The following is a 15,872-nucleotide window of genomic DNA, read 5'->3' on the forward strand; positions in this document are numbered from 1 at the left end:
AAATACAATTTCTTCTCATGCCACACTGGGGGAACTGGTTTATGACCCAACTGTGCTAACTTATCCTCTTACAATGAATTCTTTATTGTTAGCAAACATGATGCTCGCGGTACTTTACAGTTAAATAATATCTAGTTTAAATAGAATATTTTACCATATTTACCCTTGAAAAGATCCTCTGATACCACCCCTATCTAAATTAAAGAAGTGAATACTATGACCCTTTTGTAGAACTTTCACCGAGCAAAATTAATAATGACATTAAATGCAGAGAAAAATATTTCATTAGCTGAATCAGAGATTATTTCTGGGAAAAAATGCTCAATGTTGGCAATACCAATGCTGTTTCCCCTTGTTAAATCGCTCATTAAGCCAGTCTCAGAACTCATTTCCCCTCAGAGGAGAAGCAGCAGCAACACAAAGTCGAAGCGCACACCTCTCGCCAGCCCCACGTGGGTGCGGAGGTGCCTGCCTTAGCCACGGGCAAGGAATGAAGAAAGCCCTGAAACCCAAACCTTCGAGCACAGCTAGACGTGAGATTGCCAACAATGTCCTCCTCCGAGCAACCAGTGCTTAAATGCTTCTATACTCCTGTTTTTTCTTAGCATAGCACCAGCGACGGACTACCCTGAGAGCTGTCCCGAGGGCTGAGAGGCAGCAGTTTACGGACACTGATCGCAGCACAGCCAGCGACCCAACAAGAACAATAATTTTCTGTCAAGTTTATTATTTTATTTATATATTTTTTTAACTGAATTACAGCCTGACTCTGTGCCTCTGGTGCTGGCAAGGAATAATTATTTTAAAGCTCCTGAGGTTTCATGATGTCATTGCTCTGCATGGACAGCTGAGTGTCACTTTCAATTGCAGAAATCAAAAATAAAATTACTTAAAATTTATCTGGACGATTTTGGTGCTCCCATTCCAGTCACCACTTGTTCACACCGGTCACTTTTCTCCATCCTCCTGGTGTCTGTGATGGCCTGCGAGGATTTCAGCCCCTGGCCCTGCAACTCCTGCCCCATCGGTGCTCCCCAACCCCTGCCCTCCCACCCGCTGCCCCCTAAGCTCCCCCCTGCCCCAGCACCAGCAGGCTGTGGATTTCTTCCCTCATTAGTTAACAAGGAAATCACCACGGATTGAAACTGGAAACAAAGCACACACTGGGGGGACCTCGGGGATTTCCACCCTGCCTGTTTGGTTTGTAACTAATGAACGTGTTACAGACCTGAAGTAATGTAGGCTGCTTCCCCTTGCTAATTCAGAGAGAAAAATGCTCATTATATTTTTCCGTGGCATGGAAAACCCATCATCCACAGAGCATACAAAAGTGATTTTAGGAAATGCCCAGAACTGACGTTACAGAGCGACACGTACTGGCTTCCCGGCATTCTCAGCAGACAGTGATTTGAACTGACAATCTGAAATCACGTTAATTAATAGTTTTAATTAAACCATGAAAAATACAACCACATTAATGTGCCTGATAAACCAAGCTGCAAAGAGAGATGGGCTCATACATAAAACGCTGCAAGGTATGATTGCATACCACGATTATTAGAACTTACAAATCAGTTCCAACTATAAAACCATCGCTGAGAATAATTACAAGCCCAAAACAAACAAGTCATTTCAGTCTCATATCATGAAAGCTGTTATACTCATCTTTTTTTTTTTTTTTTTTAATTAAGAAGTTACTTTAGAGGCCAAACTAGGAAAATCATACCCCAAAAATCTAACTATACAGTTGTTTTAACACAAACCTAAAAAGACCATTAAAATCTCCTATAAAACTGTACGCATACGTCTTTTCTTTCCCCCTTAACCAGTAATGTTATGTAGAAACATGCAATTGTGAGAAGCCTTCAGAACTACAAAAAGTAAGAAAAATGCCACACAACTGAAAATACCTCTGAGATCACAAGGCTGGGGGAACAAATCCAAACCGTGCACAGGAAATAGTGCAAAGATCACCAAGGGAAAACCAGGAGCCCCTGGCACTGCAAAATATGTCTCTGTGTTTCCTTTACCATGGACACATGCAAGTACTGAACTCAAACAGGCTCACGCGGGTTTTCTCAGCAGACATTGGGTGTCACAAGCTCAAGTAGCCTTTGTGGTGGGGATTCCGTTTCCACCCCTTTGAAGGCTAATGAAAATAAACCAAATTCCTCCTTTCTGCTCTCACAACTCACCCTTATAAGCTTTCTGCAGGGCACACGCAGCCCATATACATCTCTTTCAGCTGACCACTCCAATGCAGGGCAGAGTAAAATGACCAGCTTCTCGAAGGGAACACCAATCTCTGCAGATTATCATCTGAACAGTGGCAGGAACAAGCACGTATCAAATCACAACTTGAAAGTACCCTGCTGCAGGAACAGCATCAGCCCTGAAATAGGAAAAAATTACCATGCAAATTACAGCAGCTAGCAAGATGTGTTCTTTACAAAGGTGTAACACTCTGATACATAAATACTCTGACTTCCTGGGAAAAGAAATAAATTCATTATTCTACAGCAGCGTGAGCCTGGCAATTTAAATTAGGTTTCAGTCTTAAAACATTTGACATTGGTATAACAGAAACAATAGTGTCGCAAACGTACAGATGCAATTTCATACTCCTCTTCCTCTGCACAATCAGACAGCATCAGATGTGATGCTGCTGACTTGTACCAATGCAGGGGCAGGTTATGTGCACCTTACTAACAAATTCGGGAAGCAGCACGCTGGGTGTGAACCTTCCAGCACCCCAAACCACTTCCCAATAAAGGTAATGTGGTTTGTGGGCAAACAAGTCTCACCTCTCCTCCAGGAATAACACTGCAATGCCGATAATGTAAGCTATACTTAAATAATTCCTATATGAAGGAAAGGAGCATAATTTATATACCACAAATAATCGTTTACCAGGGAAATTACCTACAATGGGCATATACGTTATGAAAACCAGAAACTGTGAAGTGCTTTTTTGCCACCGTGCTCCACAGCAAGAATGCTTTGCACCTATTCTGTAAAACACATGAGAACAACACACCAGCAAAGCTGCCTGCAAATAGTAAGAAGGACGTGAAAGAGGTCGTAAGTGTATGGATACAGCTTAGCACCAACACTGCGGTGCGTTTTAATGAACAATACTGGTGAAAGAGCTTTACGAGAGGATACTGTTTGGGTGAATGAGCCAATACCAGGATGACCATGAACCAGCAGCTTCTGTGACACAGAGGAAGGCAGACACAATCCTAGGGGACAACAAGAAAAGACAGAGAGAGAGGTGTCACCACGGTACAGGCTATGCAGTCAAAACACCGCAATCGTGTTGAAAGAGGCACGCGAGAGGCTATTGAGAAGATGGGGAAAGCTCGCGGAGGTGCGGGCATCGCAGGCTGGGGACTGCTGCTGGTAGGAGTGTTCCTGCATTAAATACCAGGGAAGAGGAGGTGCTGCTCGAGCTCACCTCTGCCGCTTGTTTCACACAACAGCAAATAGCTATAAAGTGGGAATGATTCCACTGAGGCTGGAAATGAGAAAGATAACCACTCAGGGCTCGATTTACAGCCGTCAGAGGGAAAGATTTCGGGAAAACGCCCCACCAGGAGCCAAAGGCGAAAACAAACAACTTGGAGATATACCACGAAAATGTTATGAATGACAGACCAAGCAGCCTCCTGCTGCCCCATCTGCACAGTTTGCAGGCATCCTTGGAAACTGCTTTCCTCACCCTCGGGTACTGGAGCAGCTTCCACTGCCGAACCTGCAAAGATAATGCTATCTGCTCTGCTGCTTGGAAACAGAGCGAGGTCAAATGCTAACTGTATATATTCTTAACACCAACAACATCAAATACATCTTTGTGCCCAGGGCTGACCTCAATCTAATTCTCATCAAAAACCTATGAGGGAAAATAAATAATATCTGAGCGTATCTAGCCCCAGGTTCCCTGGAAGTCCTTATTCACTTTTTCTACACTCAACTTCCCCTGAGTATGCAAGAGTCTTTACCAATCAGAACCAAAACAGTATATAACAGCTGGGTAAAAATAGGAAGAAGATAAAAGGTGAAGACACCAGGATCCAAAATAAGTATAGCAGCTACTTCTTAAGGCTTTAAAAGCCAGATAAATTTACAGACATTTGTTGTCTCCGAGGTACATTACGCAACTCCATTTCAATGGAGTCTCATCTGCTTCAAAGCTGTGTACAGAATAAACTTCAAAAGGTGAGGATACATCATCATTCTGGAAATGAAGCTGCTATCCCAAGTCACATTAGTGCTGTTCATTCTCTGCAGAAATGAACCCCTGACTCACTCTCCCTGGCTGACTCCTGCAGAGGAAACACCATAAAATTTTCAATATCCCGCAGGGCAAATGTCTGCGTGGCAAGATGCTGGGGAGTCGTGGGGGACGTGAACCTTTAGCAACCCTCCCAGTGATGGTATTTTATTGCTGCCCTGCATCTGTGGCAGCCCAAACCACTCAGCGGCTGAACTTCAGGTGGGCAGAGGTCAGTGAGGATTTCTGCAAAGATGTGAAGGGCATGCCTCCTTACACAGCCAATGCCTTAGAGCCTGGAAAAAAATAATTAAATATATGTATTATAACTTAATAGCTACCACGTGATGGGATTCCAACCAGTTGATACATTCAATCATTCCTCCTTTGACAATTTCAGGTTCGGACAGTTGCTTTTATCCGGTGTTATTTCAGGGAAGATAGATGCATATGCACAAAGATCTCAACACTAACCCAGTATCTCACAGCTGACTCCAAAAACTGTGGAGTTGGGAGGTAATTACTTTCAGAAGATGATGCCTTAGGTAATATTTTCGTTCATTCATTTTCAGCCCTACTGCTTTCTAACAGTGCTCTAACTCATTCCAGTACAAGAGCTCTCAACCCAGGCCCAGGTACCAGGAAGGATCTGAGGTGATGACGCTGGGCATCCTTCGCCTCGTGGGATCAGCAGGTGGCACAGATTTAAAAATGAGAAGAAAAAAATGACCACACCATTATTGCACAGTATGCAATATCCATACTGCAAATAAGAAAGGAATTTCTGGAGGTCAAAGAGCATTAAAGGAAAAGCAACCTTAATTTTTAAATGCTAGCTCTTCAGCAGACTTGAAATGCCAGGAAGCCAAGGATACCCCCACACTGCCTCAGAAGAGCCAGAAGGATGCACGCTACCCTACACTTCTTCCCCCCTTTGGTCACACTCCCGGGAAGTCACAACCAGCTTTACAAAAGTCTTCCTATTTCCACGGACAAACTTTTTTACTTTTTTTTTTTCCCATTTTTATAAGGATTGAGGATTTTTCTCCACAACTGAAAAAGTGTTGAAAGAGTGAGTGAGCTCCATGGTTTTCTTTTGCATGTTTCAATGAAGACAATGAAAATAGAGATGATGAGAACTGAAAGCATACACTTGAGGGGCATTTTCATGAACAGACGTTGGTGACCACACCAGATGTTTGCACTGGATTGAGAAGTACCCAACAGTGCTGCGTCAGTCATACTTGCACTGCAAGTTCGGAATTCGTATTTATATCTGGGCAACACAAAACAAGATTACATGATTGTGAAAATGACATTTTTTCTCACAGCACTTAATTTCCGCAGTGTTGCCATTAACATAAATAATACATAAAGCCAATGTTAAATAATTCTGGGTTTTCAAAGCCTTTGGGAACAATTATGTTAAATATACAGTGATGACTGGATTTCTTCAAATTTACATTCACAACTCTTTTCCCACCATGGCCTGAAGTCTTCTGCTAGTGTCCTTGCTGACACACAAAACCTTGCTTGTTCTGGCAGCCAAAAGCCTCCCCACATTACCTGCAGGGAGATACTGCTGACTGCAGGATGCCAGTATGATTTCTCTATTAAAGAGCTCTGCAAGTAACTAGCAGTGAGCAGAAGGCAGGGTACCTGCCAGCTAATGCAATGCTGTCAAACATTACTATTTTTTTTGGCCTGGCTGTAAGAAAGCCATTGGTACACAGCATTATGTCCTCAAGTGCTTCCTCTGCCATCTCTTTCACTGCAGCAGCACATTGATTTACCTTAGGATTGGAAGAGGGAGAGCAGAGCATTCATCCCTAGCCTTGCTGTGGCATGAAATCATTTTCTGTGACCTCAGGAGAGGACTGAAGGAAGTTCTGAATCAAGGACCGATAAAGGTAAGTTATCTTTGTGTTCCTTCTCAATTCGTGACAATTAATCTGTATCTGAAGGTGTGTGTGTGCGTGTTGTTTTTTTTTCCCTTTTGTTTTGACTCTCCAGCAGACACAGAGCAAAGGAACAGGTTGAAATTCCCACACCACCTCCACCCGCACAGCAGTGGAAGAGGGACTGGGGCCATCGCTGCTTCTCTGCTGCAAGACAGAGCAATTCCTTTGGTGCCAGTGGTTCAGCAAGGCAGGCTTTTCACAGGAGAACAAAGCCCGCATCTTTATACCTCGCCAACACTGATGGCGCTCCCCCAGGGGAATGGAAGAATGATGGAGCCAGTTATCTTTAGCATGTGGTTCAAAAGCCAGCAGTAAATTGCTTCCACCTTTAAATTGACCTGGATTAGGGAAGCTTAGGGAAGCACAGGAATTTGGCACTGTTTTTTCCCCAAAGTAGGATTTGCTAGTAATCTGCTATCTGCATCTAGAAAGAGCCTGAAATCTTTAACACGTCCTCTGGGAGAAAATGAACCACCTTCCCTGATTCCCCTTGCTCTCCAGCTCATTTTCCCTTCTGAAGCACGGTAAGCTCAGATCTCCACAGTAAGCCCACCACGGCAGCAGGGGATTTCTGGGGGTAGCATCAGCATCGAACGTGGCTGACGAAGCTGCTGGTTCACTACGACGAATCAATCCCTACCGCATCCCAAACCACGCTACTCCACCAGCCTCCCCTAACCCATTTCAGCCCATTAAGCCCTGGGGATTTTTGACCAGACACTGCAATTCGAAGTGTGCTCAGGCAGCCCCAGCAGCGTGGTGCTTCCAGGAGGTCTGCAAGGGCAGCTCGCTGCCAGGTCCTCCGCTTGCTCTGCACGGTTACGTGGCAGCCTAACGAGAACGAGCAATGAGATGTCAGCCAGGAGCCTCGGGGGTTTGTCGGCAAAGAGAGCAGACAGCTCATGCATTTCCGACTGTTCACTGAAGAGGTTGATAAGCAGGCAATAGCCATCAAGCAGATGGGAAATTAGACAAATGTAATTTAGAAGAAATATTTCGAAATGAAGATGCTCTGCGTAAGTTTAAGAAATGTGGGTGTCTGGCCAGGTGATGAGGAACATTTGTATGTGTACAGTTACTCTCCAGGACTATTGCTCAGGAGAGGGCTGGTGGAGGAGCTCTGGGCAGCAGTGCAGATTTGCACCCAGACTGATTAACAGCTGGCCTTCAGTGCTGCCTGCTCAGCACAGCCCAGGTGCAGGTGGAGAGGCACCACCCCAAGCTACTTCATGTATGTGCTACACCACAGCAGCAGCTAACTAGTAAAAAAACACAACTTTAATAAGTGATCATATAGCAACCTAGAACTACACCTGTGAAAAATAACCAAATGATCAGTATTCTTGATTGATTGCTTTCCTACCTTTGCAACTGAATTCCTGTTCAACCTTCAGCGTAGCAAGCACTGAAAACACCGAGAGAAGCCAAATGAAGCATTCCAGGTGATCACAGCACATGCAGTCATTTGCATAGATAAAATTCAACCAGTAAGAGTTTCTAAGTCTCTTTTAGTACAGAGAAATCATCACCCCCAAAGAAAAGAAATTAGTCCCTCACCGCCATTAATCCTGGTCCTATTTAACAGCATTAATATTGCACATTAAAACAGCTGATGAGGCCATCCTGAAAGAAATGGCAAATACGCACTGATGTTGCCAGCTCACCTGCGCTGTTCCAGGGTCACAGTTTCGATGTAGTTCAACATGCATTAATGGCAAATGCCATTAACTTGGGGACGGCCTAATCACAGCGAACACAATTCAACAGCAACTTTTAACTCTTCACATTTAATTTTACTGACAAATATACGGCATGGAACTATTTACTGAATGCTGTAATAAAAGCGGTACAGTACTGAGTAAATGTAGGTATTCTAAAAAACGATATGATCCTTCTTTGGTACGGTCTGTGTAGGTGGACATTGTTCTCCAGCTCTTCTTCCGAAGGGCCAGCTCCATTATCTCCTTTCCTGCCTGCCCCAGCACATCACGCACAGGACATGCCAGAGCAGAGAAACTCCAACCCATCCTGCTGGAGATTGGACTCACTGAGCCTCTGAATAATTGAGTTTGGATGAGACCTGGAGACCACCACCACCTCTTAAAAAGCAGACCAGCATCAGGAGACACTTCTTGCCCATCTGCTTTTGTTACCCATATGCATATGGTACCTCTGCAAGAGCAGATGTTAAAACCAGTGACCGTACCTCTCATTTCTGCACACGTATCTATCTTCTACCGATGGGGCCTGTAAAGTGAGACAATGTCTTTTAAATGAACACTTCAGCAGGTGACAATCTTCCTTCCGAACGATCATAATTTCATGGTGCCAAAGAGCTTTCTGAATTTGACTGTTTGGCTTTTGAATTCTGACATTTTCCACACATCTATTAGATTGCAACTACCCTGGCTGCTATATAATGTGCTTAAAATTATACTCCTCAGCAAAACTCATACCAAACCATCTTATTATGTATCATTACTATAGTCAGTGTGTCATTCCGAGCTATATAGATGTTCCCTGTGAGATCACATGTAAATTGGTCACATTCCTCACAAAAATTATTTCTGGATAGCTGGAATAAGAACCAAGAAACCGTATTTAACTTTCTGTAGCCTACACCGATCCACAACAAGCACAGCCTGATCCTCTGCCATCGCTGAATATTTCACCTTAGAGAGTTTGTTTGGCAGTCTCAGTTTCACATTTCCTTCAGCACGTACAATGTTAAACATGGCTAGAGTTTTGGTTTCATCAGCTCCTGTCTTTGAAATATTACTCTTCTCAAGGCCTGTCTGGGGGGGGAAAAGGGCTCTTCCCCGTTTGCTCCCAGATGTGCAGCCTGGCTGTGCTCTGGCTTCACAACTGGATCCAGTTCCCTTCCCAACCTAGTCCCCTTTAGAAGGAAAGCCAAGAGCATGCAGGGAGCTACAGGACGCTCAAAGAGGCTCTCTAGGCTACACACTCAAGGGATTGGGAGCATGGGGGCACACCATGAGGCTTAGGACAGCATGTCTTACGATAAACGAGCACTCCGTGTCTAAACAAAGTCTAACTAGTGGCTTACTCTTGCGCAGCAACTGCAGTATAATTTCACTTTTGAATTTGGTCCTTCTTGCCAGCCCCAGCTGCCTTTCCAGAGAAAATATTCTCATCTACAGCCTTCTGAACACTTGTCTCTCCACGCATTTCTGGAATGCTCTGGTGCTGAGATGTTTCCTGCACCGCCCTTCTTTCTGCAGTCAAGCAGAAACTGGTACACACGGTGGCACGAGGCCCTGCAGAAGGCAAAAAACAGTTCAAATAGTGCACAGTGACAGTCGGCATGTAATTCTGAGTGTGACTGTGACAAACTGAACTTCTGGACTCTCAAGCAGAAGCCTGCTACTTGCTATCTGCATCAGTAATCCTCCGAGCAACAGAGAGGTGAGAGTGAACCGAAAATTAAGCTGATCATATGTACTTCTGCAGGTAAGTTATTTAAGGTTGGGAAAACCAAGGGAGAGAAAAAAAATAAAATAAAATAAAATGAAATAAAATAAATGGCAACTGATGTCCTGGGCAGTTGTGGTCACTGCATCCCTAACTAACAGAGCACACGCCATCAGGGACGTGCTGTATGGGGACACCTTTTGTTTCACCCAGGCTTTTCTAGCAAGAAATATCTGCCTCCCTCCCCATTTAATATGTTTAGCCGAAGGTCCCGTGTGCTGATACTTACAATTTAAACTTAAAGTGCTAACAAATACCATCACAATCAAAAAATTCCATGTTAAATTCCTGGACATCAACCCAATATTGTTATAGATGAGATCTCCCTGATGTACACAAAGCATTCCTAATGCTCGAGTCCAGCCCTGCCTGTTGTTAGGATGTTAAGCATAGCTGTTGCTCTCCTTCAGCCTTTGTCTACCTTTATATTTTCATTATTTTTCTCCCTACAACACTGGAACAAGACTGAAGCAAAGCCTGCATGGGGATGCTGCAGGTCAGGGTTGCTCACTCTATCAGCTGCACAGCAACATGGAAAAAAAAGCCAGCACCTGAAATACTTAGCTAGTATTTATACAGATATATTCACACACGGTATTGTGTAAGTGAAAAAGAGCTGTAGTTTGTAGTTTCACAGAACTTTCTAACTAATAATTATAACTGGAAGGAGAAAAACAGAGAGAACCTTCTTAAGAAACTGAAAACACAGGGGAGAGGAAATTGCACAAATGACCTAAGAATTATTTGTCATTGGTTCAGCACTAGAGAAAGCCAAACAACATTATTTATATTTATAAACAAATGGTTTGCTAAGCAAAGCTATATTTGATGCAGCAAATTATTATAGCCTCTCAAACTGTAATTTTGACCCTTGTTTCTGCATATACTGTAACAAGAAATAACTATGCTATGAGGATAATGCTCGTGTAGCTTTTAAAAAAAGTGTAACAGCCCACAGAAACACTTGAATTTCATTCAAAGTTAGTTGTTTCAACTTTTAACAAGACTTGCCACCATCATCATGCCTTTTCGAATTAGTGGCATGCAATAATCGAGTTTATGAGATTTAAAAAAAAAAAAAAAAAAAAAAAAAAAGCACTGTCAATGACCATTCCAGCATGAGGACGGAAAAAATCTCAGCTAAAGTGGCAGAAACTATCAATAAACAAATTCAACTGACAGCCATTTCAGCTTTATTACTTATTTAGAGAATATTCATCTTCAGGAAGCCACACCAAACACAATTTCCCATTCCACTCCAAACTAATTCTCACATCTTATCTTCCCCTGGATGTACTGGGATAGAAAAATGTGACTGTAGAAGAGGCTGATTTATGAGCATCTACATCTACTAAGTTCAGCGCTTGCTATTAGTTTCAGAAACTGCACCTCTGTAGAAAATACCAACCACAGGAAAGATCAAACATTTCTAGAAACTGCAGACTACTCCTACTACATCCACCTTAAGTTTGGGCTGCTTTAGATATGGTTTGTGCTTGTCCACAATCCACTGGCAGGCTGTAGTGTTCTTGTTGCTTCCTGAGTTTGGGAAGACTGAGGAAGGTAAGAGGAGATTTTTTTTTTTTTTTTTAGCAAAAACAGATTTTAAAACCAAAGTACAGGCATGCTAATGAGATTAACACAGTCTATAATAGAAAGAGTAAGAGTATTAGCACACAAAATCCAAGTTAAATGGAAAGTCAACCTTCTCTGAAAGTGCCTGTATATGTTAAAAGGCAGTGCTAAGGCTAGGCACTACATGCCTACTTTCTTACTTCTGTAGATTTTGCTATTCAAATCTAGATTTCCTTGAAAATAATGTTGCCTTGCTGACTCAAAGGTGCTTACTGCAATCCCACATTTCTTTTCATTCCAATTCCTCATTTCTAAAACAAACAAACAAACAAAAACAAACACTGAATTGTTCTAATAATAACATACTGACAAATAAACTGAACAAATTGGCAACATCTTTAATGCACGATGCAAGCACGAGATTCACTTTTTTTTTTCCATTCACACAGCCACAAGAAATTTGACTTCTACATCTAAACCAAACAGAAAATCTATTACAAAGTTTCTGGTACAGAACCACATCCAAACTTCAAGCAGAATCAACCCCTCTTTTACATCTGCAGGTAAAATCAAGGCAGAAGAAGAGCCTGGGGTGACAGCATCCACGTCTCACACACCTTCCTTACTGGGGGCACTTCAGGAATCTCTCCTCTCTCCTTGGAGCCGCAGCTCATTACCAAGTTAATATAAAAACGTTTCTTAGGCCAGCTGTTGTTCCACACAGGATGAGCCCTTGGACCTCCCCATCTTTTCCCCCCCGAAGGGTGCCTGTGACCTCTCTCACGTGCAGACAGGGCAGGGGGCTGCTGCTGTCAGGATGAGCAATGTGCTCCTGGCAGGACATGGAGGCCTGCTGAGGACAGGTCAGAAGAGAAACCCAGCCTCACGCTTACCACCAGCTGCTGTCTGAGGCAAGGTCACGAGTATCTGCTGCCCTCGCAGCCCACAGGAACAGCAAATACATCTCCTCAGCATCACGTTAGTCCAGGTAGGGAGGCAGCCTCCAATTGCACGCAGCTATTTGCTGAGGAACCACCCTGTAGCAGCAGCAGCCATCTGATGAGAGCACTGCGAATTACACACTGGGTTTGTAAAGATTAACTCCAAAATCATCTTTCCTCCAAAACAAAAAAAGGAAACTGTACTGGATCCAAGTGTTGGCCCACTTAGAGGAGGAAAAAGAAGGACAAAAAAAAAGCTTTGAAACAAGCAGGATTGCACGGGTATGGATTTCCAGAACCATCTGACAGTCTCCTTGCCATCCGTCACAGTGGTAGAGGCAGCAGGGAGCAAATTAAGCAAAGGCTAGAATAGCACCCGCATCTAACTGGGGAAATATGGGCAGAAAGGACCTGGCACTGTGAGAACACTTACAAAAACAGCAACACGATTTAATTTGATATAGCCTTTAAAACTAACGATACAGCTATCTTGTAACTCCAACCCACGTTTCAGAACTGATACAGATATTTGCAGAAAAGACAGATCCCTATGACTGAACACACTCAGAAGAAATTAAAGCTCAGACCCCAGCTGAACTGCACTACGTGGCTGCTCCTGGAGCCAGCAGCCAGGTTCAGCAGTCCCCTGTGCCCTACCTTAGTCTCTGTAGCTGCCATCCCGTTACACCATAATGAACTGGAAAATCCCATCGCAAGCGGGGAGAGGGATGGGACAAACAGATATCCAAGGCTTTGCAGCAGGAGATGCTTTGGGCACTGTGTGCTCCCAAAAACATGCAGTCTGCAGGTCCATGGCTCCGTCAGCTTGCCACGTTCAGTGTATAGGATGGAGAAGAAGTGAACATGACCTGACACATGCAATTAGGAAGGAAGACAGAAGGAAAAAAGCTTTATATTCCTGAAACGGATAATCCTATTTGCTAGAAAATGACTCAAGATTTGCAAAGATTCTTCCCCTTTACACACAAGCTAGGAATCCCCGAAAGGACCTCACTGGAGGCAATGAAGCCAGCTTTGAGTAAATCACCATCCTGCTGAACACGTTACAAACTGTCCTTAACGTGAGACATCATAAAGCACTGGGAGTTACAGCATTCTATAAAAAAAGGCGACAGGAAAAGTAGTGGCAAAGTTTGCTTCTCTACACGAGCAGTTCGTACTGCGCAGCGTGGGGGCTGGCAATTTAATACATTTGTAATACTGCACCTTTGAAAGTAATCTGTAAGTACTGCCACGCCAAACCACATAAAGGGCATTTTGTTGTTGTTGTTGCTGCTTTAACAGTGATTCTAGGATTAAAACATGGACATCTACTTTTGAAGAAGGAAGCTTTTTTTCTGGAACAAGTCACTTTATAATTTCTCCTTGGAAGGTACTTCCTGGGCCTTTCTGCTGTCACTGTCAGCATAAAACACTAATTGCACATGGCTAAACATCCACAGACAGATACTCACCTTCCCAGGCACTATGTTAGCTGAGAGCTGTGTCTGTCTTAGGCACAACTGCACAAAATCATCACATGTGCTTCTACAGCGAGTCGAGTATTGGGCAAGGCACCAAGTCAATTTTTTTTTTCCAAGCCACCTTTGGAAATTCTGGATGCCCAAAGCAGCCAGGTTAGCCTCAGGATGAAACAAGGCTGCTAAAGATCCAGCAACCCTCTCATTCCCATTGTAAGAATTGTTACGTGATATGCATACCTAGTATCCCATAAACACATTGAAAATATTTAAAGAACTGGATCCCTTCTGTGTAGCAAACAGTTTTTGTTTATAATAAAAATAAAAAAAAAAAATGTATTTGCTTGTCACACCAGGTTATTTTTAGCAATAACAAAGTAGCATATGGCATTGTTATCAGCACTGCACAACCAGTTCATTCTTATATGTGAAAGGGGGTGAGATGAAAACCATGGAAAAATAAACAACCTAGAAGCAATCCAAGTGAGACTCAGTCATAGGGGACTCAATCACAGGGTGCTAAATATGGGTGCTCCGTTCCACCAGCTAAGGAAAACAGATTGAATCAAGTGCTGTCACTTACAGCCTTAAAATACCTACACCAGAATGCACCAGCAAATTCTTCAAGTGGTATTTCAGACCCATTATTTTTATGCAGCCTTTTCAAAGCTTCATTATAAATTTCTTCTTAAACACAAAAATGTGTTAGCTACAGGATAAAATCTACTGCAGAAGTAATTTCTGCTATAAGGAAGCAACAAAGGTCAATCAAAACTAAATCGAGTTCTTCTAATAAAAAAGAAAAAAATCTCAGCCATCGAGGTTTTTTTTCCAAAAAAAGCAGACCATATAATCTAATGCTATTTATATATGGTGCAATCTGGCCAGGGACTATTTCCACCTTCTGCTATAAATTCTGAAGGCCATTTAACAAATCTGCTAGAAAATTCTCTGAAATTCCAGGAATGGGTTTTGGTAGCACTTCTGTAAAAGTGGTCAATATATATTAAAAGGTTGTATTACGGGACACCTCTCGCAAAATAAATCTTCAGAAGAGGATGGGGAAAATAATTATTACAAGAATTTGTGGCAAGGATATAACAGATTTGTAAGTGTTCAGTGTGGTTCAAAGCAAGCCAACCCAGTAATGTCCTTTTCCAGCCGGTAACACCTGAGAAGAACCATGGCTTAGCCTTAAGTGGATTTTTTCCACATTATTTATTCAAATTGTCATCTTGGAAGAACGTCGCCTACATCAATACACAACCTGATTTACAGACACCTTCCACAGGCTATCCAGTTAAAGTCAAGGACTGTTCAGGTAGGTCAACCATCCCTGCAAAATGAACACGATCTTTCACAATCAGCAGCCTCAAGCAAGAAAAATCATTGTCCTGCATCCGATGACCATTCAAAGAAGACTAATTTCCCACACTGAAGGAACCTGGAGAACCGTGCAACGTTCCTGTGCCAGCTTTCCACGAAACCGCCCATTACAGATGAGGATTTTATTTAGAGGGCTCTGTCTCCCGAGCTAAACAAAAGCTTTCTTTTTAAAAGACTATGATGTTGCACCCTTCCCACGTGCTAGTCAAAATATTCTTCCCCAGCTACTATCACAGCAAGAGTTTTAACAGGCCCAGTACTATTTTAGGCTTTACGATCCTGCTCAACGCCTTTTTCCACACAGGAGAAACAACCCAGCAATTCCCATTTATCTAAAGATAAATAGGTAATTAGCAATTAGAGAAAAAACATGAGTTTCCCCACACTACCTATGACAGGAAACTGTTTTGGGAAGATATCTTGTTTAGACTATATTAGTAATTTTTGATGAGTGTGAAGGCAGAACAGGAGAGAAACCGAAGTGACTGAAATAGGAACACTGCTTCTCTTCCCTTCCCCCTAGCATCTCAAAACCAGTAAGGCAATACGCCCATAGGGCAAACTATAATAAACATGAAAAGCAAATTTTAGATTAGCAACCCTGCAAACCTCCTTGGAGTAGCTATGATAGCTAGTTGGTTCAATCAGCCTGGTTTTCAATAAACAGTCTTGGTTTCAGCTAATGTAATAGCTTAGCTCTGGCCTGTTAACAGGAACAGGCTGTGCCATAGACTTCAGCTGTCCGTCTGGTTTGACTAATTTC

The 15,872-nt window shown here is 42.9% G+C and overlaps 1 protein-coding gene across 11 annotated transcripts in view; it reads right to left on the reverse strand.

The window, feature by feature from the left end:
• Positions 1 to 15,872, reverse strand: part of PCDH15 (protocadherin related 15) — an 805,380-nt gene that overhangs the window by 454,209 nt on the left and 335,299 nt on the right. Inside the window, exon 9 of one of the 11 annotated variants that reach the window (XM_072040287.1) lies at positions 2,196 to 2,392. The exons of the other annotated variants lie outside the window; for them this stretch is intronic. The gene's annotated coding sequence lies outside the window, so the exon portion shown is untranslated. The remainder of the gene's footprint in view (positions 1 to 2,195; positions 2,393 to 15,872) is intronic. 11 annotated transcript variants of the gene reach the window in all.

The sequence above is a fragment of the Anas platyrhynchos genome, chromosome 6 (genome assembly GCF_047663525.1).
Source record: "Anas platyrhynchos isolate ZD024472 breed Pekin duck chromosome 6, IASCAAS_PekinDuck_T2T, whole genome shotgun sequence".
Taxonomy (NCBI): Eukaryota; Metazoa; Chordata; class Aves; order Anseriformes; family Anatidae; genus Anas; species Anas platyrhynchos.